The sequence below is a fragment of the Centroberyx gerrardi genome, chromosome 2, assembly GCF_048128805.1.
Source record: "Centroberyx gerrardi isolate f3 chromosome 2, fCenGer3.hap1.cur.20231027, whole genome shotgun sequence".
In the NCBI taxonomy this organism is placed as follows: Eukaryota; Metazoa; Chordata; class Actinopteri; order Beryciformes; family Berycidae; genus Centroberyx; species Centroberyx gerrardi.
This window is the reverse complement of record NC_135998.1, coordinates 6,742,595-6,766,751: the sequence shown is the minus strand read 5'-3', so window position 1 is coordinate 6,766,751 and position 24,157 is coordinate 6,742,595. Positions and strand designations below refer to the sequence as shown.

The following is a 24,157-nucleotide window of genomic DNA, read 5'->3' as shown; positions in this document are numbered from 1 at the left end:
AAAGAAAAACAAAAAAGAAAAACTCCCATGCTTGATAATAAACAAAGTATAAAAGCATGTCTAAGATTACCAAATGTTTCACAACTTTGAATTATTGTTGTAGAATACTACATGAGTATCAGCTGTATGGCTTCATGTTGTGAAGGCCCGGCGCACGTTCGGGATTCTCTCTCATCGCTCATCCAGACAAAGCCTGGGGCAAAATAAGCCTCTCGTTTGTCTAAAAATCTGATATCTTCCTCTGAAACTCCAGACAGGCCAGAGGAAATGAAACCAATAACGGTTGGACCGGCTTTCCTCATGAGATGTTTTCTAACGGCGGATGAAAAAAAGTAGGCCCTTGTTCAAGTTTAAGAAGAGGGATTGAGGACAAGTAAATTTACCGCTTTTGTGTTTTACAGCTGGGCTACAAAAGAAGATGCCATCCCTCTTCTTTTTGTTCTAGTCTTTTAATCCCTGTGCATTTACATTATATTTACATCTTAGACATTCCACTAACCTTCTTATCCACAGTGACTTACAATGAGTGAGAAGTTAGGGGCCAGTGTCTTCAGATAGCCCCAAAGGGACACTAGATGGCTTTGATTTTTACGTGTCATTACTGTCGTCCCAAAGGTTGCTCTACAAAAACACTTACCAGGCATTTCATTTTGTGGCCATTTTCACAAAACATGGCTTTTGGGAGCTAAAGCTGCTATGCTGACACACAACCCTTCAGAGTAAAGGTTCCTCAGCAAGTCTTCAGACACTTTGGGGGATGCACGGTTGTTGATGGAAACTCAGCTGCTGCAGGGATCAAACCTGTCACTTTTGGATTACAGAACAGTCTTTCTAACCGCTGGGCCATCCTGGCACACCTGCGTCTCCTCTCAAACAGCTCCATATAAAGCAGAAACTCTTGGTATGATAGGGCTCTTGGACCAGCTCTGAGTGTGTGTGTGTGTATGTGTGTGTGTGTTTGCGAAATCATTCTTAACCAGATCACTAAACCAATGGGAATTTTTTCATTCATTATTGTCTTTACCCACTTATTCCAGGGCCGTGGGGGGGTGTAGTGGGGGGATGGGGGTCAAACCTGGGACCCCAATTCCCCAATGGAAATTGTCGATATGAAATCTGAACCAGATGTATTTAACAAACGTCGTCATTGTCGGGTGAAAACCTTGTATCTCCAAATTGTCAACTTTTTAGGAACTAAGAAGTACTGCTTTATTTTTAGCTTGACCACCATATATTCCTTCCTCGACCCATTGAGGAGTCCTTAAATGTATGTTAAAATATGAAAATCACCGAAAAGTTATTAGGTTTTCATAAGACAACAACGATATACAGTCTATTCCATATTGAGCAGAGACTTGTGGGTATGACATGGTCAGTGTACCAGCTCCATTTTGCACACAACATGAAGTCATGATTTTTAATTTTTTTTAAATGCCAACAACACAGCACAAAGTGTCTAAATGTCAACATCTGCTCGTTCCAGTTTTGAATCGCTGGGGGACAGTGATGCTATGGAGGAGTTAGTGATGATGGGCCACCATTGTTATGCATGAACGATATCAGTCTGGTGGGCCACCATCCTTATGCATGTGGTCTGTTTTCGAAATATATGACAGGAAATTAATTAAGAGCATTAAAAGTGCAAGTGTATAAGCAGTAGTCTCTCACATCATAATCGTAGCAGAAGTATCTGAACACGTTATCACATGACCTGTACTACATTATCAATCTGGTTGAAGGTGTTATGAAGTTTTCTTAAATTATATGGTTGCCCTTGAAATTACTCAAGACCTAAAGTTTTTGCAAATTCTACGTGTTGTTACAGCAAAAATAGAGGGAGGCAGTTCTTCTTTCTTTGTTTCCATAGTGAATCCATAGTGAAAAACATCCTTGTGTGTATTATGGCTTTCATGCAGTGGTTATCAGCACATTGTGTTTTGTGTAAAAAGTTGTCTCTCATGTAGTGTATATGCACAGGAAAAAAAATAAAAACAATAAAGTTCACAAACTACTGTACAACACCATGGTTACCTATCACATAAGTTTTCAACCAATATAGTATGGTACAACCAATGATATGTTGCATGCTTCGAACGCCACTCCTGGTAGAGCTGTGGACATTTTCTAATCTTTTCTTTTTCTTCTACTGTTTATATTTGGTTTTGGTTTTTATATATTACTATTTTTATTGGTTTATATTGTCTTTTATTCTTTTCTGTCTTTTAACAAAGTACACAAGCAACCACTAAGCTAAATTCCTTGTATATGCAAATATACTTGGCCAATAAAATTATTCTGATTGTGATGGCTAGCTATTTTCAAAGGGAATTATCAGTCTGGTTGGAACAGTACTGTACAACACCATGGTTACCTACCACCTAGGTGTGCAAACGATAAATTATGGCAGGTTCACTAGGATGGCGGAGTGGTTAAGGTGTTGGATTTAAGATCCAATGGACATTTGTCCACATGGGTTCAAATCCCACTCCTGGTAGACCTGTGGAAATCCTCTGATCTTATCCTGTTAAGGGTTCAAGTATGTAGTGCTGCAACCCAGTTTGGATTATTTTTCTTCATCTTGTGCCCTAAAAGTGTCTGGATCTCAGAAACCGTAAGGGCTACAGGTCCCAAACTTGGCAGATAGGTTCAAAGTGTAAACCTCTGCTCAGGCAAAAACAATGACACCAATTGACCTGATAGTGGCGCTATAACAACCCACTTTACCTTTTGGTCCATAACTTCTGAACTGTAAGTCGTAGAATCAAAATTCCTTTTACCCTAGATTCCTTGAGGCATTACCCATCTATCCGAATTTGGTATGCATCATCTCTGGACGCCCATGATTACACGTTATCAAAAGGTTTTAGATTTTTTTTTTGATATAATTGTCTTCCAAAGTTTAGTAAAATGTTGTGGGCGGGGTGTATTTTACTTGGCCAATAAAATTATTTTGATTCTGATGGCTAGATATCATTCTGATTGGTACACTACTGTACAACACCATGGTTACCTACCACATACGTGTGCGACCGATAAAATATGGCAGGTTCACCAGGATGGCCGAGTGGTTAAGGCGTTGGACTTAAGATCCAATGGACATGTGTCCACGTGGGTTCGAACCCCACTCCTGGTACAGCTGTGGGAACTTTCTGATCTTATACACACACAGTGTCTATAGGCGACTAGTCTATTGTATTGAACACGCACATACACATGTATGCTCTCTCTCTCTCACACACACACACAGTACACAAACAAACAAACAGCTCCTAAAAAGCTGCTGCATACTGCCATTTCTTCTGTGATCAAAAGCTCTGTCACTCTATTTGAGGGTGAAATTATGTCTCTGAGGCATGCTTTGACTTAGCATGGAGTGGCTACCCTTTCGGATTAAGGATTGGATGGAATTAAGTAAATACCTCCACACTGGCCTAATGCTCCCTTAGTAGTTTGCATGGCCAACAATTTTCAAGTTTATTTCCAAATTTTGCTAAGAATTCTGTGTATCCTTTTACCATGGTGCAGTCGCCACAGTAATGTGGTCGTCAAGGGCTGATCAGGTCAGTCAGTCAGGATTAGACACTTCTCCAAACTTTGTGCTATCGAACTTATCCCAGTGTGGTTAAAAAAAAAAGCATGTCTGTTCTTTATTGAACACATCTAATAAATGAAAGGGAGTTAAACAATTGTAATGTGAAAGTCTAACTGTGAATCTCCATATCTTAGCTGCGATTTTGCACACAAGTCCCATAGTCCTTTTCTTGCTAGAGCTGTCCAGGACTAAGTAGGCGCTGTGCTTTGCAATGAATGTAAAGGGCCTCTCATTGTGTGTGCGGATCCTGGCCTGGAGACCACTGTATATGCCGCTCGTGTTGACTGTCCCATCATCTCCATGGCTCTACATTTTTATCAGTTCCAAATCTATTCTCTTGGAGGAAAGAGATAACTACATTCTTCAGCTTGTAGTTTTGTCTATGATGCAAACTTGAAGGAAAGTTTCCTTCATCACCATATCATGCATATATGAAACACATGAAATGTACACATGCACTAATGAAACCTGATTGATGAGAGATGTTTGTGGTTTCATTCACACAATGTCACATAGGCCATAATGTACCTGTTAAAAGAGCATCTTCTACACACTGGAGTGCTAGAAGCTTGAGTGTGAGAAGTATATTTTTTTCTACAGATGGTTGTGCCTTTTTCAATCAAGTTGCCTCTATTCTGTGACATTGGTGTCCTGCTCCTTCTGAAAGATGATGAAAATAAGTCTTTTTTTTTAATAAATATTTTTATATAAAAAGAAATGTCATTCAAAAAGGACACTTTGGGTCTGGCTGGGCAAAGTGGGAGGGGCTCCAGCCCCCCTGGACCCTTTCTGTGCACTTGACTGTTTTTCATATGCAAATAAATTAAGATGACGTTGCACAACAGGAGAGCCTGTTTTTATTCATGGTTTAGTTTACATGGACTTCTGTGATACAGTGATGTATGGTGATATACTGTATATAGCCAAAGCACGCAAACTCGGGCATTTTATAATAAATCACATTGTTGTATAAGCAGCGCGTGTATGTACAGTATGTACGTAATGTAATTTGATTATTATTTAATTTGTTTGCTTACAGTTCAGTTGCTAATGTTAACTAGCAAGTCATATAGCCTAACATTACTGTATTCTCCATAGAGGAGATGAAGGCAGCTGATCAACTAGGGAGCCAGAGAGCTGAGATCACATTCAAATAAACAGATGATTAATTAGGACTGTAAGTCATTTCTACTTCTGCACCATGGGACTGCTCAGAATACATATTTGTATATCAAGCAGCTGGTCAGTGTCATAACACACTGATGCAAAGACACAGACGACTCTGTCCTAGAAGTCAGAGAAATGTGCTTGGACCAGAATGTCACTGGTTTGAATCCAGCACCGGTTGGACAAATCTGGATCGGAAAAATTAATGAGAAATGCTTTCCCCTCTCTGAGCCGCCGCAGCACAGCTGTCCTTGACCGAGGCACTTAACCCCCAATTGCTCAGTGGAGCTGCTCAGCGGCCAGCGGTATACGACTGTGGTTAAACTGGGCAGCTCCCAGGTGTGAATGTGAAGCAAGGACTTCTGGAAAAAAGAGCATGCATGTTCAGTCAATACTCTCTGGATGAATAAAAATGGTGGAATAAGGATTGATAGATTTATGGAGCAATTGAAGGAGGGATCTGTTGCATCTGTCCTTTTAGCACAATTTATTCAATATCCTACCAACCCACCATCACCACCAAGGGGAAACTGTGATGGGAATGTGATGTCTTGTATCTTGATTTGTCATATACAGTAGGTGGTTATCCCCCCGTGTTATCATGAACAATTTGACTACTTGTCGGCTCCACAAATGGTAAACAGTACAAGAGATGTCTGTCTCCCTCAGCTGTTCACTCTGTCATCTAACAACGTGACAAACCGTTAGTTATTCATTTGTAGTTACACAATGATTTGGATTTATTGTATTTATGTGTTTGTTTGTAAGGATGCTCTTAGTGGAAATCAAACCCCTAACCCCAGGATCGTTAGTGCTGTAGGCGGAGATCACACTGATCTGTTAAAACACGTACAGAATTATTGACTGATAGATTTCTGTCTGTTGGTTTGTTTTGGAACGTCGACATGGTGGAGAGGCAGAAGAACAGGAAGGCTTTGCTCATAACGGAGCTACTTCATAGAAAAAAGAAGAAACAGACTCTACTGTATAAATTAAATAAGAAACTGACCTGGAAAATGTTATACCCGGCTTTTTCTGTTTTATCTTGGCTTTGGTCAGACCGTTGTCTCATATACATACTGTACATTTTTTCCAAAACAAACGTAGGAACGGCTCCGATTGGCTAAATGGATAGTGAAGAATCCATCCGTCCAGAAAAAGTTCAACTGGGTTTAACTTTCTGTCCATCAAAACAGATGGAAATCTGTCATCAGTCCTGTCCGGACAACAGACAGCTCTGATTGAAAATGAACTGAAATGAACGGAGACGGACAGACACAACAGATCAGTGTGGCCGCTGCCTTACTCTACCCGTTGAACTGCACATGACTCAGCAAACTAAGAACACTGAAGAAAAAAAATGAAAGTAAGAAACAAGAAATCTGGGTGGACTTCAGTTTCTGACCTTTAAAAGCAATACAGACAGAAAGCCAGAGGGGGCGGGGTATCAATGGTAATTCCCTTAGACAAAGCCATGGGATAACATGCTAATGCATACCAATATAATATTGAGCATTTCTCCATCTTATCTCAGATATATTTGCTTTGAACCTGAAATTCACTTGAGAGATAAACATCAAATCCTCAAGTATGCTCCCTGTTTCTTAATGCAAACGAACAAGTTCAAGAGCAAGAGGAAGAGAGAGAGACGCTGAGAGGAGGAAATACAAAAAAAAACAGGAGAGACTGCAAAGAAAGACAGAGAGAGAAAGAGAGACAGAAGAGAGACAGGCAGAGGGAGACAGTGGCAAAGACGGTAATGGGAATAGGGGAAACTTGAGAAATTCACTCTTTACTTTTGTGTTTCCATTCCCTGGCTGTAACTCAATTTCAATGATTAATTTGTCACATACACACTTCAATTCAGTTCCACCCCTCTGTCTTTTTCCTTTGAATGGTTGTAAAACTAACATTAGCGCTGTCTTTTATCCTCTGCATTATCCGCCTACAGGCATAGAGGCAGGTTCTGTTTCTGCTGTATTGAGAAGTTAGGTTTATCTATGGGTTACTTAACTTTAATAATTTTCTATCCCCGCTCAAACTGAATTATTATAAGAAGGATGTCGACCTTTATAATGATTACTATTGATTATATTGCATTGCAAAATGGCCGTAGACAGCGACTGGCATCAAGCAGTCTAGAATTTGGCCTGTGTGCACTAATTTGCGTTGTCATGGCTACAAACAATATAATAAGACGGCAGTGCAACTGTTACAAAAACAGATTCAAACCTCAGCTTGCCTCAAACGTGTGGTTAACTACAAAAAGTAGGACTTTTACACGACTGGGATAAAATTATTATTGGTGAAAGTTGCACGTAGAACTTGATAAGGAAAAAAACTCCCACACACTTCTTCCCTTCTTATCTTGCAATTAAAACAATTTACTAATTATACAATGTTTTGTTATTAAGACTTTCATCTACAAAATTAAATGTCAATTTTTTTAGGGGGGGAGAAAATATTTTTTGAGAGTTGTAAAGTTTTGTATGGGTAACTTTCACACTTCTATAATTATATTTTGCAATTCCATTTTTGGTATTCAGCTGATGCCTACATGCATTTAGTTCATCAATAGTATAAGCATCCCATAGTGAGGAGTTGATCATGTCTTGTCTTTATCAACAATATACACAAAATGAGTTACATGAGAATACATGTTTTTAGAAATATTTGTAAATTTATTGCCATGTATCAACTCCAAGAGTCCCTTGTTGAAGCTCGTTTGGCAGCGATTACAGCTTTGAGGTTCATCAGTTTGGTACATCTTGATTTGGGGATTTTTTTTCTTCCCATTATTCCTTGCAGATTTGCTCAAGCTTGTTCAAGTTCGATCGGCTGTGTCTGTGAACATCTATCTTCAAGTCATTCAGATATTTTCAATGGCAGTCAAGTCCGGGTCACTCAAGGACTTTGTCACACATTGTCTTGTTGGAACATAAAATGTTGCCCAAATCTAAAGTCTTCGGCACGCAGAAGCAAGCTCTCCTCAAGACTTTCTGTATTTAGCTCCATTCATTGCTCAGTCTGTTCTCTAAAGTCTCTCCACAGCATGATGCTCACCACTATGCTTTATGGTAGAGATTAGGGATGTGCAGAGATGCTGCAATATGTATTTGTATCTGTATTTGTTCAACCAATCACATTATTAGAATTTGTACCTGTATTTGAATAAAAACGGAAGTGGGTGTGGCTTGAACTGGAAGTGGGTGTGGTTTAGAATAAAACGTTACAGTAAGAATCACCCAGACTCTCCACTTTATGGCCGGGCCGTACGCCTCCTGTTGTGGAGGGAGGCCTGATGTGTCTCACAGTTGTTACCAGCTCACGACGCTGACATTTTACATTACAGCTGAAGAGTTCAGTTTTTGTTTTATCAGACCACAGAATCGTTTGCATCATGCTGTTAAAGTCTATCACTTTGCCTTTTGAAAACTCCAGGCATGTTGTCACGTGCCTCTTTTTCTCTTTTCTGGCTTCGTTCTGGCCACTCTGCCATACAGCCCAGATTTGTGAAGTGCTGCACTGATTGTTGTCCTCCCAGCAAGATCTGTTATCGCAGCCAAAGACCTGTCTAGTTCTATCAGAGCGATCCTCGGGTTCTCGGTCTCCTCCCTGACCAAGGTCCTTCTTGTTGGGCAACGAGCTCTGGGAAGAATCTGGATAGATCCATATTTTTTCCAGCTCATAATGATGGAGCCTACTGTGCTCTTGTGAAATCCTAACACTTAGGAATTTGTTTTATACCCTTCCCAAGATATATGCCCACTCACAATTATGTATTTGAGTTTTATGGACAGTTCCTTGGACTTCATGGAGTTTCTACTCTGACATGCACTGTCATCTGTGGGAATATGTGTTTTGTTCTAAATCATGTTCAATCAAATGAAATGGTAATAGGTAGACTATTATAGATTATTCACTCACTTATTCACTCAAAACATTTCATTTTTAATTGATTTGTAAAAAAAAAATATTGTAAATAAAAAAATCCACATTGACATTATTCATTACTGTATGTATCAGTGACAAAAAACCCTAATTCAATCCATTGTGAATTCAGGCTGTAACACCATAAAATGCCGTTAAAGTCAAAGGGATTGAATACTCTCTGAAGGTACTGTATGATAAAGAAGGACCATGTAAAGCAGGGAAATATGGCATAGCTGGCAGTATCAAATCTCTGTAAAACTATCAAATATAAATCATTATTATTATTTCACAGAAAAATATTATACTGCAGTCCCAATATAAAGCCAATGCATCAAATCTCTGCCCTGCTGTAGCCAACTGAATGTTCTCACAGTAAAATAATGCACACATGCACACACACATGTACATGCACACACACACACACACACACACACACACATACACACACACACACGCTTGCCATGGCCCTGGTTCAAGCCTATACTTTGGCAGCAGGCTGCTGTGTTTATATATTGATTAATATGGCTGCTCCTGTAATATACTCCAGGGTATACACAGCAGGCTGCTCTTTGGTCAAACTCTCCTGTGTGTGTGTGTGTGTGTGTGTGTGTGCGTGCGTGTGTGTGTGTTTATATGTACGCTGATTAATAGGGCTGCTACTGTAATATACCCCAAGGCACACACAGGACGCTTCTCTTCAGTAAAAAAATACTGCTGTGTGTGTGTGTGTGTGCGACTACCTGCATGTGTGTGCCTGTGTGTTTGTATTTATGCGTGCGTCGGACTCTTAGGGTCACAGCGGCCGTGTACTCATTAACCAAACACAATGTTGAGTCTGTTGCCCTGGCAACCGTATCACAGGGGTTGCAGCAGGTCCTCAAGACTACTATGGTCTGTTAGCCAGGGGATTAAAGTAAACATGCACCTGGATTTCGCCACTATATTTTGTTATGATGTGAAGCAGAGGTTGATATTATAATTAATACATCAAGTATTTTAAATAACATAAATGTCCAAATAGCATTACTGCTATTGTGTTGTGGAAGCTGAACTACACACAGAAAAATAAAGATGCCAACTGGAACAGAAAATGGTTCTTCAGAGTGATGCCATAGAAGAACCATTTCTGGTTCCACAAAGAACCTTTCAGACCAAGGTTCTTTAAAGAACCTTTGCTTAGACAGCTGTATTGTGTTTTTATTTATCTGCCCTTGTATAGCCTCATTTGCAATTGTATAATATACTATGGAGGGGTTTTGGTTATTTTCCACATTTATGACCTCACCAACCATCCAATAACTAAGAATTAAGAACCTTTTAATATCCCAAATAATCATATATGGTTCTTTGGGAAGTTCACATCCTAGTTCTAATAAAAAGAGAAAGAACCGGGATATCAAAGAGAACATGCACCAAAAATCATAAAATAAGTACCTAAGTTAGTCCCTCTAGCGTCATACTGTGTGTTAGCGTCTCTCTCCCGCATATTCCTCTTCTTCTTCTTCTGCATAAATAAATGATGAAACTGCTCAGAGCACTTCCCCTTCAACATATTTCAGTCATCTAAATGTTTCACTGGTTGGAATATCCTTCGCTCCCAAGTGGTTTGTATCAGCAAGGTTCTGCTGTTGTGTGGCTGAACCTTGCTTATCTATTCTGATGGAGGTAGTAATGTACAAAGAGATGATTGATAGACAGGAGACAGGCGATGTGTGAAGGAGAGAAGGAGGGAGAGGAGGATGAGAGATGGGGGTGGAGAGAGAAGAGACAGAGAGAAGGAGAGGACACTCGGTAGTGCTTTGGTCAGCAGGCTCGTCCAGAATGATGCGTTTCCAGCCAAGCAGTTCAGCTGATAATTGTCAGACATCCCAGATGGAGCCAGATGGTGTTAATCAGCCAGGACTAAAAGGTTGGGATGTGACACAGACACAGGACATGGCATACAGATCTGCCTGGTCCTGGTCCTGGTACTCAAAATTATAAACTATGTAATTTCTTCCCTGACTACTCTATAAGCTTTTACAATTCTGTACTTTCTTTGGGTTATAGCTTCATAATAATGTCATTGAGGTTGTATTTCCCAAAATGTATCATATTTCCTCAGAGTCAAAGTTACTGTGTTACTTTTTAGAAAAGAGAACATTGTTAGATGTGATCGTTCCCATGCAACTATAAAAGGATAAGAGGGCAAAATTCAAACTAGATTATTTTAATCTGAAAAATTGGAAATGACCTAATGGAGAGCCAAAAACATCTGTACTCTGTAATGGATGTGATTTAGTACACGAGTACACAGAAAAGCTACTCAATTACAGTAAAGTGAGTAAATCTAAGTAGTTACTTCCATCCTTGTCAAAAAGTCAACTCACTCAACACATCATCCATTTAGATGCAAAATACTTTTTTACATTCCAACAGAAGGATCCTGAAGCCTGATTCAGACAGGATGCAGGACGGACGTGTAGCAGTCATGTTGATTTGTTTATGATTATTTTTCCGTCAGCGCTGTGACTTGTGATTGGACAATGTTTGGACAAGCATAGCACCTATCCATCTCTCTCTCTCTCTCTCTCTCTCTCTCTCTCTCTCTCTCTCTCTCTCTCTCTCCATCTCAAATATTTACTAAACATCAAATTTTATTTTAAGTATCCATTAAGAGTCCATTCTGTTTCCTGTGTGAACAAGACCTAAGGCATTATGAGGCATATAAAAAAGAAGCATTTATCGAGGCTTACGGCCCCGCTGCAGTACAGCCATCGACCATCAGCCATTAAAAGAAAGATGCTCCACTGCTCACGTTGCGTTTGCGTTGAGTCCGATGGCCGCATCCTGCTACAAAATTGCAGAGGTTGAGTTCTCGATGGCTGATGCACGCGTTCACCCTCATTGAAATAAAGAGAAATAAAGTTGATATTGGTTGTTTTCTGCTGTATCCATTCACATAAATATCATATCAACATCACGCGCCCTGTGGAGCAGGGAGAACGTCAGATTGGCGCACGCTGAGTGATGACCTGTGCATTGCAGCCCACATGATCTCTAACCCTGACAGCCAAAGTGAACTGACCTACCATAACACTCAGAAATCCTTGAATATTCGCCTATGTAAATACTTAATTATATTTCTTACTGAGCTGCTGAACTTTGTGATTTCTGCTTTATAAATAAAGATTTACTTTAATAATGTTTACTATTATGTTTCAGGTGATGAACAGCTTCAAGCAAATCCACAAGATGACCTTGGAACAACACACCAAAGAAATGTTTTATCTACAGATCAAACACCAAACAACAAACACAAAAAAACAAATATTTTCACACTCATCCTCTCAAACTGACACAGTGTCAACATGATAAAAAACAGGAGCCCACCCTTACAACTACAAATAAATACTTCCACATAAACAATTCAGCTCAACTTTGTATTTGTCTTGCATTTATTCACTTTATGAATACATTATTTAGAAAACAATATATTGCTAATCATATTTGCCTGAACTAAATCAAGTTGAATTGTCTGCTAGAACACATCAAACACTTCATACCAGTTACATTTCACTTGTTTTCACTGATTACATATGATGCCTCCATAGTAGCAAGGTTCTCAAGAACTAATGTTGAATGTATACATGTTCTTTGTATTGTTTATATTGTTTTGTTTACCATGGTATGTCATCTGCTCTCCCTGTCAAGCCTGCAACTAGCACTAAGCTAGTTTTCCCTGTTATACATAAAATGATGGTGTTCTAATATAGAGAGGACTGTTTACCAAATATAATAATACTGTCCTCTGTATTATCTTGTTACAGATTACATGGTGATTTTTGACAGCTGTGAATGCAAATTATAATATACTCCTGCCAGCTGCAGGCTTGAGGGTAAAAATTCCTCATTGATGAAAGAGGTCAGAGAATGACAAGACTCGTTCAAGCTAACAGGTGGGCCAGAGGTATGCAGCAACATCTTAGTACAACAGTTTGTGTACAGAAGAGTGTCTCAGTGCACATAGCTAGTCAAATCAGTGGATGGGCTACAGCAGGAGAAAACTAAGAACAAGAAGATGAAGCTAAATGAGTCTGAAGAGGTCCGGCCTGGTTTCTGCTGTGACATGCTGATGGCAGGGTGAGAATCTGGTGTAAATAGCTGGAATCAATGGATTCATCGTGTCTGGTTTCAGCTTCACAGGCTGGTAGGAGTGGTGTTAACACCGATTTCAAACCTGGGACCCTTAACTTCAAGAGACAGCCAATTATTAGCTTGCTCTTCCTTGGTCTCGCACTTTTATATCAGTCCTAAATTGAGTGATCAAATTTGAAGCAGGCTGATCTCCTGAAATTTCATAAAATAAGCATGAAATGCAAATACATGTTCTGTCCCATCATGACACGGTTATTTTTTACATTTCACAAAATTGTATGCGATCACGTTCTTTTATAGTGGTCAGTACTTGACATGTGTTTCCTGTCATCCCTGCCTTTAAAGGAGTTGATACCTAAGACAATAGTAGTAAAATGCGGCCTGAAAAGTTCTCTGTTATTGTCTCTGATCAAAGAATGAGTGAAAAAAAACAAAAAAAAAAACATTTGACTTTTAATTCATTTCATTTAAATGTTTTGTTTCGTATTAACTCTCCAATTTTACCAGACTTTGATATTAACAGAAAAAAAAAGACCAAACGCTTTCGGGGAAGTAAGAGTGAAATGCACACATTGGAATATCCTTTCTTGCTTTTAATAGATAGCAGTATTGAAGTAGTGTTAAAGTTAAGTAGAAGTACCGGGCGTGACTGTAGACCGCCAGAGAAATCTATGTGAAAGACAAAAAAAAAAATCTTTCTTGAGCTCAGATGGTGTGGTGGTTTAAGACCCTGCATGCATCACTGCTGGCCTTCAAATCTCACCCAAACATGACTCTTAGGAGGGTGGACAGCCTATTTCTCTCAAAATTCTCTTTGGTTTCTTGACCCATGTTGCTGTGTGCTGTTGGTGAAACTGTGAAATGCAAAATTCGTGAGATCAGAGGTGGTGTAGTGGTTAAGCACATGCACCCTTGCTGACCTTGGCTCAAATCCCTCCAAAGCCTGTCTCCTCCTCTCTCTAGCCCTCTCATCCATCCATCGGTTTGAATACATAGAGGCAGAGGCAGAAATTATTCAAAACAAACTAAACAAAGAAGTAAAAGCTTACAAAGAGAAGGTGGAGAGGCTCTTTGTGGAGGGCAAAGACAGAGATGCATGGAGAGGAGTTAAGACAGTCAAGTAGCTCTCCACTTCCCCACTCGAGAGCAGAGGAATACTTAGACTTTACAGAAAACCTGAACAGCTTCTACTGCAGATTTGACAAACACAACCTCACCTGGGAGAGGGAAGAATTGTCCTCCAACCTCCTGTACATGGCCTCCACCGCTACTAACCTGGAGTTACCCCAAAATATAGAGCAGGTGCTAAAGAAGTGTAGCTGGGTTCACTTTTCTGATTTTGTCGAGCGATTCAGAGAGTCTGGTGTTGCTCTAGTCAACGGCTTGTTCTCGCTCAGAGAAACAATCGAGCCAATCGGCGCCTTTTGCGGGCGGGACTAAAGTTTGAACCGTTTTCATTGCTGTTTCGGCAGACATATTGTCTTTGCAAAGACTATATTTTTGTCAAAAACGACTGACATTCTTGGTGAAGTTAATAAAAACGGCCAGCATCAGTGTTAACTTTACTAACGTCAGAACGGCCTGATATGTCAGTCTCTAGTGATTGATTGGTTCGGGGAAAATCAACCCCCCCCCCACACACACACACACACACACACACACACACACACACACAGAAAACGGCTAACAAATCTCTTCTCATTTAAAACCACCGATCACTTCCCCACTGCTTATACACAATTTTATCCTATGCTTGTATAATGCCACAAATGCTGCAATGATTTTCTGCTGATATCGGGTGTCTCATCAATTCATTTCTAGATCTCTTCTGGCCTTGGATCAAATCGACTTGCATTCCTACTGCCTCAGTAAAGGATAAAAAGACCTTAAAAAGTTAGACTGCCTAAAGAAATATAAATTGAACTTACCCATTACAATTTTTTTTTCTTCTTTTGACAATGTTAAAATGCTTGGGAACTATATATGTATGTAAAATGAAAACATGGCCCTAATCCTTTTTTTTTTTTTCTGGTGGTGTGTCAGTCATTTAGTGGAACAAGTGTCTATCGTTAACTGTTAGCAGAACAAGTGTCCATCATGTTCAATTGGTTGAGTGCCTGTCAGTCACTTTCTCTGTCTGCTGTCAATCCAGTTGGGTGATTACTTCATGTCTGTTTACTTAACTGAGTCCGTGTTGTATGTTGAAGCTCTTTGCCTTCTGTTTTGATGAAGGAAATTTCTGATGGGCTTTATTTCTTTCTACTCTTCACCTGTAATGGATGTGATTTGCATTGATTTTGACCGAATTCTGAGAGGTGCCAAATTAACAGTGACACCTAAGGATAATTTAGTGCATACATGTGCATGTATTTGAACGATGATTCACAGAGGATATTTCAGTCTGTTTTCTCTAAACTTGGGATAAGATTTTTATTCAAGCGACTAGAGTAACGTACATGAACACATGTCAAGTTTATTTTTATAACCCTTAATCACTGTTACAGTCTCAAAGGGCTTCAAGATGCCCATGTTATGAGGACAATAAATTAAAACAGTAACAATCTATACTAGGAATATATATCATCAAGTTTTAAATCAGCTTTACATGTACATAAAGTGAAAAAGCAGGACACAATGGACTTAGCAATCATTGCATCTGTTAATGTGACACAAGACAAGCTAGATGCTTCAGTAAGGTGTTTGTAAGTCATGTACAGTATATTGATGTTTTTCACACGCGTGCTACAGTATGGGTAGTAGGGAGCGTGCTCACTGTCGGGAATGAACAGTTTTCAGAGATAACGCTTTTCTAGCAAAGTGGGTAATTCAGATTGTCTTCCAAATGATTTAAAATGGTGCACAGTGATCCAAAGTGAGTCTTAATGTGTCATGTTGGCTTCTTGTGATTTAGGAGTCACTCCCAGTGATTCCCATGGCTCAGGCAGTGTGATCCTTTGTTGTATCAATTATCCCTGAAGTCGCTCAAGGGAAGACTTTGATATATGGCACATTACATAACGACTCCCTAGTCAGTGCTGTGCAGCATTGCCTCTGTGTGTGTGTGTGTGTGTGTGTGTGTGTTTGCGCACATTTGTGTGGGTGTGTTTCAAAGCGGAGTGAACAGTGCGGAAGTCTGTGCTTCCACTTCAGCTTTGGCTTATCACTTTGATTGCTGCCTACATGTTTAACCAATCACATTTGAGTTATTAAATCTACAAATATATACATCACAGTTGAGAGCAGAGACTTGTTGGTATCATAGAACCAATGGACCAAGTGTGTGTGTGTGTGTACGTGTGTGTGCCCACACTTGTGTAAATGTGGATGTGTGCCTTTGTATGCGAGAGTGAGATAGGATGAGGCCAAGCAGTTAGACCAAGAAATACATAGGGATTCCTACACACACGCGCACACACACACACACACACACACACACACACACACACACACACACACACACACACACACTCCTTAAATTCAAATAACTTTAAAGAAGGAACTAAGGAACTGGTAACCAAGACAGCGCACACACATATCTGCACACACACACACACACACACACAGACCCCCTTTCACACAAACCCAGGGTGGTCTGGTTTACCAGGGGTCCAGACATTGTTTTAAGTCACCACTTTAGAGGTGTGTGTGTGTGTGTGTGTGTGTGTGTGTGTGTGTGTGTGGCCTGGCCACAAACAGGCGTTGCTAATTAATGGTGTGTGTTGAGGTGACATCCGTGTTGAATATCCTCGAACAGAGGACAGAAGGACGGTTTACATTCTTGACACATGAATAAAACAACAACAACAACAACACCAGCACACCATTTAAATATTTTGATCCCCAGATTTGATCCCTGGAACATCCAAAATCTGTCCATCAATCGCCAAGTGTCCTATCAAAGTTTCCTTGTGCAAGAACCCAACTTGCACACTGAGTGAGTCTCTTGGGACAAGATACTTATTAAGGCTGAACTGTGGTATCCCAAATCATCTGTTTGATGGAAAAAGCTGGTATTCATGATGTAAAACATATTCATCAGCCATGAATAAGCAGCTCTAAACATTTGCTCCAGCAGCTGAAACTTCAGTCTTTGAGCATAATATTGAAGATCGAGACAGCCTAGCTTTAATATGGGATACACTAATTCAGAATTCCATTGAGATTGGATCTTGGATCACCTTTGCTGACCTTATGGTTCAGGAGTAATTGGCTAAAATGTAAATTTGATTGTTATAGCGGCACCATCTGGCCCATGAGTGTCATTTTTGTTGCCTGAGTAGTGAGGGAAATTTGAAACCTATCCACCATATTTGGTTGCTCTAGGTCTCTGAGGTACAGATCATTTTAGGGCAGAAAAACAAGGAGAAGAAGAAGAAGAAGAAGAAGAAGAAGGTTTCAGCCCTACAGGCTTGAACCCCTGATAAAAAGGGAAAGTGTCAAAGACTTTAACCCAGGAAGGAAGGAAACACCTTGCTACAGTGGAAACCATTGTAGAAGTCTTTCCTCGTGCATTCATCCTACATATATGATTAGTTAATACTGTGGACATTTTTCTCTTACCAAATCAGTATATTGTAAAACCAGATTCTACTGTCTCTCAACCAATTAGCTGCCAAGCCATTTCTTGTAACCTTCAATGGGTGAAAAGAGAGCAAAGCTAGATTCTTTCCAAACAGCACTTAATGATTAAACAAAAGCAAGGGCGTAGGTTTGATTTTGACATTGGTAGGGACACAAATGAGGGAGGTCCGGAGGGGATGTAACCCCCACTGGAAGCTGAGGCATTTTACATTTATGATAGACTTCTGACCGCCATTTCATGTCATCTAGATCAGTGATTCTCAACCTTTTTCATATCGAGGACCCCTAGTTTAGTCCACATTAGAGCCATGGACCCCCATTTGATGAGATTTTGTCTCTCGGACCCAAATCTGAGAATACTTTTATTGTTAGATATGATTTTGATCCAGAATCCCATGACTGTCTGTATTGTAGGTAGAGAGATAACAGTGAAATTAAGATCAAAACAGTCATTCTTCTACATTCTGTAATTGTGTTAACTATTTGTAAATTAAATAATGCTGAAGTTTAACAATTCATCAATTTGCTGGGGACCCCCTGGAACCCCCTCAAGGACCGCTGGTGGTCCCCGGACCCCACGTTGAGAACCACTGATCTAGATAGTTATGGTAGCCAATACACTCATTAACAGACACACAGACACAGGGGCGTAGCACATTAATGAATCCTTTACTCAAATTTGCCAGCTGAATGGGACTTTGAAGAGCACATTTTGTTTTAAGGCAGGTACTGTAGTACTGTTGCCTATTCAAACCAACGATCTGTATTTACATTTAAAATAATAATAATAATAATAATGAGATATTGTAAACTATATCCAAACCCTACATACAAACAGCTGAGCCAAACACATGCCTACGGCTGTCATTAACAGAAATGAACTGTTGGCATATTTGTTTTACATCAGTGTTGTCCAGTGTGGCAACATCAGCATTGTTCAATCTCACTTGTGAGATGTAGGCTACTTACGGTCGTCACTCGTCACAGACGCACGCGACACGGTACTTAAATAAACTAACTTTAATGGCTAAACACAACTGTTACTAATATAAAATAGGATGGAGTCTTCACTCGCATGCTCGCCGGTAGGCGGAGCTTTGGCTCTTCTTGCCCACAGCATTTCATACGTTAGCAAGAAATGGCAAAGCCAATCAGCGATTTTTTGGGGGGTTAGGGAGGCGGTGTCACGCCAATTTTTATCCGGGTGACGCAATAACATTCTAAAACAGCTGTTATACTAAAGTTTCGTTACAGCGTCCGTTGCTATGCCGACACGGGACACCAATGCACTACACTACACCAATGCAGCGGGACTCGTAGTAGAGAACGCAATCTGTTAACATTGACTAGACACTGACGGACAAAACAACGTTTATTGTCAATCAAAATAATTGCTAGGGACATTTCAGAGTCGCTTGATATTGATATATTGTTATTAAATTCTACGCCCTTGAACAAAAGTGCATCAGTAGCTCAACAAGCAGTTCTCCAACCCAAGGGTGACTTAGATTCCTAGGTATTTGTAGGGGCTGATTTGTTTGATGCCTGTAGTGTGGATCACATCTCAGGGAGGGTCAGACGCAGGCGGTAGACCAATTGATTTGTTTAGTAGAACTGGTGGTGCGCTCATCTGTATTAAAAAAAAACCCTGAAAAGCAGGGATGAAATCAGAGCACCCTGGGTTGCCCCCAATTTGGTAATAACGGGAGTTGAGGCTGACCCACTGACCCTGGGCCAGCTGTCCTCTTTTTGTGAGAAATAAGTAATACCAGTGAATAAAATAAGGGCTGACCTGCAGCTGGGGCATTTTTGACAGTTGAACCTCTGGTCAAATGATATTAAAAGCCACAGAGAAATCAAGAGATAGCTCCAACAAATGTTCTGTTTGACCAAAGGGTTGTAGGTGCATAAGGGAAACAACAAGTGTAGCATTGTGGTTAGAATGTAGGTGGGGCTTTCTGAATCTGACTCCACTGGCATCCATGTTGTCATACTGACCAGGGGGTACAGTGTAGGTATGGACTGTTCTCTCTAGATTGTATTTTTATTTTATTATATTTTTACTTTTCTGTTCTACCGAAACCCAAATTGGCGGCGGCTGTACATTTCTACTACTCAGAGCATTAAACTCTCCATTGGAAATGAAAATAGGACTGAATAAGCATATTGCAAACCAAAACGTTCAAACTTGTCAGGACATTTTTTGCACTTTTTGCTGTCTGAAAAGGGACACAAAGAATTCCTCTCAGATGTGACAAAAGTGCACCATGCAAACAGTAAAATGTATTCTACAATTGCTGCATCTGTATGGACAAATACAATCTGTATAGCCAGTGACTTTTTGAGAGAACCACTGTTTTTTTTATTTTTTATTTTTTTTAATTTCATTTTTTAATGCAATACTTAGAAGACCAAAATGTTAATGCTCTGAACATGTGGGTAAAGTTAGTGACAGTGGTATCAGGTTATAATGTGGAACACCCACCCCATGACTTGACGTCAAGACGTTGGTAGCTGAACAATAAATTACTTTGTATCAGAGAAGCTACAACAAAACATACAATGTATATATGTCTTTTACAAGCACAAATAAAAAAAATAAAAAATGCACGCTAATAATAACAATTATAATAACAATCATACAGAAAGCAGTCAATAAACAACAACATCATAATACAAAGATTGCCCACATTAATTTGAACAAATTTGCATATATCTGACTAAGACTGCCCACACCCCAAGCTATCTAGTGAATATCAACATGTATCAACAGAACATTTTTTTAGTTTAGCTATCCTGCACCTTGCAAATGGAAATGGGATGAGGAAACCTAAAAATTGGATGCATTTATTCTATCTTCACAACTTCAACCTCACCTTCAGGGGAAAGTATGCACATATTCTGCAGTAGGGAGTATGGCCTTCTGACCAAGGGCATGTTGAGGAATGGGCTGCTTATCTGTTTATAAGAGTTTACATTTGTCTTATTGAAATTCAGCACATATACAGCGTATACGTTTGGACACACATTTTTCTTTATTTTTACTATTTTCCACATTTTAGAATAATAGTAAAGACATCAAAACTATGAAATAACACAAATGGAATTATGCAGTGACCAAAAAAGTGTTAAACAAATCAAAACTATCTTATATTTTAGATTCTTTAAAGTAGCCGCCCTTTGCCTTGATGGAAAGGCAAAGGCTTTGGAAAGAAATTCATACATAGGCATCAACTTCACTGTTTATATTTGTCTAAGAAACACATTGCAAGCATTGGCTTTAAGATAATGAAAAACATTGAACACATTCAATCAGGTGTGTCCAAACATTTGACTGGGAGTGTAGGAGTAACAAATAATCTTGTGACCCTAGTAAGATTATGCTGATAGAAATGTGATACGAAAGCAAATCAGACCTGAAGTCATAGAATAGGTTTTATTTTGTGCTGCTGCAGCAAGGAAAGGTTTGGCCAGCATTCATAATGAAACGGAGTTCTATGAAGTAAAAACTGAATCACTGGAGGCCAGAAAAGATTCACACTTTTTTTAGATACAAAGCTTGGACTTTCTCTGTGGTGGTACTTTCTCATCCTGGCTGGAAACTTCTAGAACAAAGTAGGAGTTTTGTGGATTCAGGGTCTCTAAGGTTCCACTGTGCTGTGACTGACAGGCACAAAAGCTCCAATGACATTCCACCGGTTGTGAAATTTTTTTTTTGAATATATATTAATATATTTGAGGAGGATGCAAGAGCATGAATGGAAGATCGCAATTAATAATTTTTCATGGCCACATAATTTTATCAATGCAAAGAATAAGTCATTTAGTCTATTATTGAGTCCTAAAATCATAATTTTCTTAAAGTAAGTGAAAAAATATGCCAATGGGGTTTGATAATTTCACTTGTTTCTAATGCAAATCAACTTGCTTCAAGAATTTTGCAGAATCAAGTGTCATTTTCTTGATAGCAGTGCAGCAATCTGCACTTTTCCTGAAACAAGTGAAGCTGCATTGGAAATAATAAATAAATAATATCTCTCCTCACTGGCAGAATTTTTCTCGTTTTAAGAAAAATAAGATTTGAAGGCTGAATATGAGACTAAATAACTGGTTAAGATGGACGTTTTTTGCAGTGATTTTGTCTGGATCGGGGGAGTTGGGATGGAGGTATGAACACACACGTATACAGACTCTCACACACGCACGCACGCACGCACGCACGCACGCACGCACGCACGCACGCACACACGCACACACACACACACACACACACACACACACACACACACACACACACACAGTGATATTTCCCTCTTGACAGGGTCGGCTGGGTTGCAGCCATGGTGGTACAAGTGTCCCACTGTAGCAGACTGGTAGGAGGTTGAGTTCAAATCCCCTGAGCTGCAGCTGTTCCATGACTGACAGTGTTTCTGTACACCTACTCTCTCTCTCTCTCTCTCTCTCTCTCTCTCTCTCTCTCTCTCTCTCTCTCTCTTATCCCCCCTTCTGTCTCTTTCTCTCCCTCCATTCCTTCTCCCTTCCCCTTCTACTCTCCACTTTCTGTCTTTTTGTCCTTTCCTTTTTTTTGTATTCTCCCTGTTTTACGGGCTCACACTATGTAGGAGTCTCCATTTAACATTTAATTTTCCATTAATTAATACACTTAAGTGTGCTGCTCTCTTTCTCTGGCTCTGTCAGTCTATCTCTGCCTCGCTGCCTCTCTCCGTCTTTTCTATTTCTGTTTCTCTCCCACTCACTCTCTCTCTCTCTCTCTCTCTCTCTCTCTCTCTCTCTCTCTCTCTCAGCATCATTCCCAGCATAAATCCATTTTATGCCCTTTCTATTTCCACTGGAAACTATTCACTCCTCCTGCAGAAGATTGACAATTGGTCCTTGGGCGTTTTGGTTTTTATTTTCATCATAAATCAAAGGAGTGGGAAAGGCAAAACTCAGGGGTAAAAATGTGACAATTGGGACTTAATATAAAGGGTTGTAAATTAATGCATTGTAGGCCTACATGCACAATCTCTCACTCTTCCACTCTTGCTCTCAATTCAATTCAATTCAAGGCAACATGCTTTTTCCACATCCACAGCTGTCCAGTACAGTCAATCTCTCACTTCCTCCCTCGGTCCTGCTCTCTCTCACGCTTTCTCTTTTTGTCTTTCTCTCTCTTCATCTGACCCTTCCCTCTCTCCTCTTTCTCCCTCTCCTCTCCTCTCCCTCTGTATTTCTTCCCCCCTCCTATCCATGCTAAACTTTCTCTCATTGTTTTTTCCCCCAATCTTTCTCTCCCTCTCACACAGCGAATGCCTCTCCCGGTGACACTTAACTGAGGCTCCCTTCCTCTTTCTCCTTCTTGCTCAGCAGGGGTGGAAGGAGTTTCAAAATATCTTACTAAAGTAGAAGTAGCATTTAGGCTAAAAATCTACTTTAGTACAATTAAAAAGTAGCTAATCTAAGATGTATTCAGACAGAGTAAAAGTTACTGTTGAGTATAGACAGTTACATACAGTGTGATCTTTCCCATGCAATACAAATTACGAATACGAATACAAATTTAATTTAAAAACAACTAAAGTGTTTAACCAAAATAAAGATTACATGATTACAGTTGACTAGTTTCTGATGCATTACTCCGTAATGGATGTGATTGAAAATGTAACGAAGTGCAATACATGAGTCAAAACTCACTTGAGCAAAAGTAAAATTACTGACCTGAAAAAATACTCCAAAAAGTACAAGTACATGCAAAGAAATTACTCAATTACAGTAACAAGAGTAAATGGAACTTTTTTTATTGGCCTTGGTAAAATGAACAGCCACTGGACTTCCATCCTTGTTTCTAATGGTACTGAATGCTCTCAAAATCTGGTTTTGAGGGTCCTGGTTGTTATTCTGATGTCAGCCAGGCCACAAGGGCACTTGAGCATCTATATGACATTGTTGAATTTGAACAGGCAGATCATGTCCCATTTCAGGTCCAGTCATGAAAATGTGTGCATCTCCTAATGTGGAAGAAGTATTGACAATTGCATAGCGTTGGTGCAGTATGTACATCTAGTTGAAGGTGTGTTTCATGTGTGAGGTTGCACTGCTTTTTAGACTTTTATTTCCATCCTTGTAACACCCTCGCTCCCTGTAAGTAACTGTAAGCAAATCCATATTTAGTGTAAGTAATCCATACTCTTCCCCATATCCCACCCATACAGTCAACTTAACATGTGTTGAAATGGTTGGCTGCATGTGGTTACTATGCCCACAATTGTTTATATTCTGTTGAATTGTTTTTATTGTTGTTATTGCTTCTTTTATATTCTATTTTCATATTCATGTTCTATAGTCTTATCTTTGTTTTTTTCTCTCTCTGTCTCCTCAGTTTTTTCTCTCTGACTTCATACACAACTGTACACAAACACACACGTCCAGAGACACTTACATTTACAGGAACACACACACACACACACACACACACACACACACACACACACACACACACACACACACACCAGCATCCTCTTCCATCCACCCTCTCAGACATTTGGCCCTCAGGCCTTTGAAAGGTACTTTAGTCCACAGTGTAGTCTACTGTCGTCCATTATGTCAGAGCTATTACAGGTCAAACGGAGCAGAAAATCAAATGAGGTTGCCGCACAGTTAGGCTCCATATTCACACCACACACACACACACACACACACACATACTTGAGTATCTACACATGCATATATATGTCTCTTTGTCACTGT

The 24,157-nt window shown here is 39.8% G+C and overlaps 2 non-coding genes across 2 annotated transcripts; both read left to right on the top strand.

The window, feature by feature from the left end:
* Nucleotides 1-2,411: 2,411 nt before the first annotated feature.
* On the top strand, nucleotides 2,412-2,494 carry trnal-uaa (transfer RNA leucine (anticodon UAA)). Its single transcript has one exon. It is a non-coding gene; the product is annotated as a tRNA-Leu (tRNA).
* A 556-nt stretch (nucleotides 2,495-3,050) lies between these two features.
* Nucleotides 3,051-3,133, top strand: trnal-uaa (transfer RNA leucine (anticodon UAA)). The gene has a single exon. It is a non-coding gene; the product is annotated as a tRNA-Leu (tRNA).
* Nucleotides 3,134-24,157: the final 21,024 nt, after the last annotated feature.